Below are 1,525 nucleotides of genomic sequence, written 5' to 3'. Positions count from 1 at the left end.
CATGTTTTTATTTTCTAAGCTAAATTCTAAAATTTTGCTAAAAGTGAGTTTAAGTTGTGATCATTATAATTTGTATTAAGTTTGACCCACATATTTTTGAAATCTAATCCATTTTGCTCTAAGCCTTGTCACAACCTTATTTTATTTCTTTTTAAATTTATCTTTTTTAAAAAATTTAAATCCAAGTTAGTTAACATATAGTGTAGTAACGATTTCAGGAATAGAATTTAATGATTCTTGACTTACATATAACACCCAGTGCTCATCCCAACAAGTGCCCTTCTTAATTCCCATCGCCCATTTAGCCCTTCCACCCAGTCAACACTCCCCCTCCCCACCCCCCAGCAACCCTAGTTTGTTCTCTGTATTTAAGAGTCTCTTATGGGTTGTCTCCCTCTCTGTTTTTATCTTATTTTTCTTTCCCTTTCCCTATGTTAGTCTATTTTGTTTCTTAAATTCCACACTGAGTGAAATCATATGATATTTATCTTTCTCTGACTGACTTATTTTGCTTAGCATAACACACTCTGGTTCCATCCATGTTGCTGCACATGGCAAGATTTCATTCTTTTAGATTTATGAGTAATATTCCGTTGTGTATATATATATATCACTCACATCTTCTTTATCCATTCATCAGTCATGGACGTTTGGGCTCTTTCCATTATTTGGCTATCGTTGATAGTGCTGCTATAAACATTGGGGTGTGTGTACCCCTTTGAATCAACACTCCTGTATTCTTTGGATAAATACCTAGTAGTGCAATTGCTGAGTCATAGGATAGTTCTATTTTTAATTTTTGAGGAACCTCCATACTGTTTTCCAGAGTGGTTGCACCAGTTTGCATTTCCACTAGCAGTGCAAAAGTGCTACTCTTTCTCTATATCCTCACCAACATCTGTTGTTACCTAAGTTGTTAATTTTAGCCATTCTGACAGGTGTGAGGTGGTAGCTCATTGTGGTTTTGATTTGTAGTTCCTTGATGATGAGTGATGTCGAGCATCTTTTCATGTGTCTGTTAGCCATCTGTATGTTTTCTTGGAAAAGTGTCTATTCAGCCACAACCTTATTCCTAAATTATCATTTTGCTGTTCCATTGGTATTGGAAAAATTGTATATTTCTATTTATTTTCCATTGTCAGATATTCATGTGACAGTTAATTATGTACCTAATATATGCCAAACACTTTGCTAGTCATTGGTAATACAAATTTAAATGAGATGTTTTCTTTTCTCTTTATGTGTTCACATTTTAGTCAATAACTCAGTTGCAGTAGAATTACTTGAGTGCCACTGGATCTTCTATTTTTTTAATGAATAAAGCCAAAAGATTATCATATATAAAAAACAAAATAAATGTACCAAATATAACTCTCTTTTACATGTGAACTAAAGAACTAAATGCACTTGCCTTCATTGTTTCTGCTGAGCTTCTAAAAGTCAATGGTATTTTAGCTGGATTATATATTTTGAAATAAGTTAAGTTTCTGTATTTCTAATTATTTATAAACATATTAAACATGAT

Source organism: Hyaena hyaena, unplaced genomic scaffold, assembly GCF_003009895.1.
Source record: "Hyaena hyaena isolate Hyena2069 unplaced genomic scaffold, ASM300989v1 scaffold_2423, whole genome shotgun sequence".
In the NCBI taxonomy this organism is placed as follows: Eukaryota; Metazoa; Chordata; class Mammalia; order Carnivora; family Hyaenidae; genus Hyaena; species Hyaena hyaena.
The sequence above is the reverse complement of the archived record's forward strand: the minus strand, read 5'-3'. Positions refer to the sequence as shown.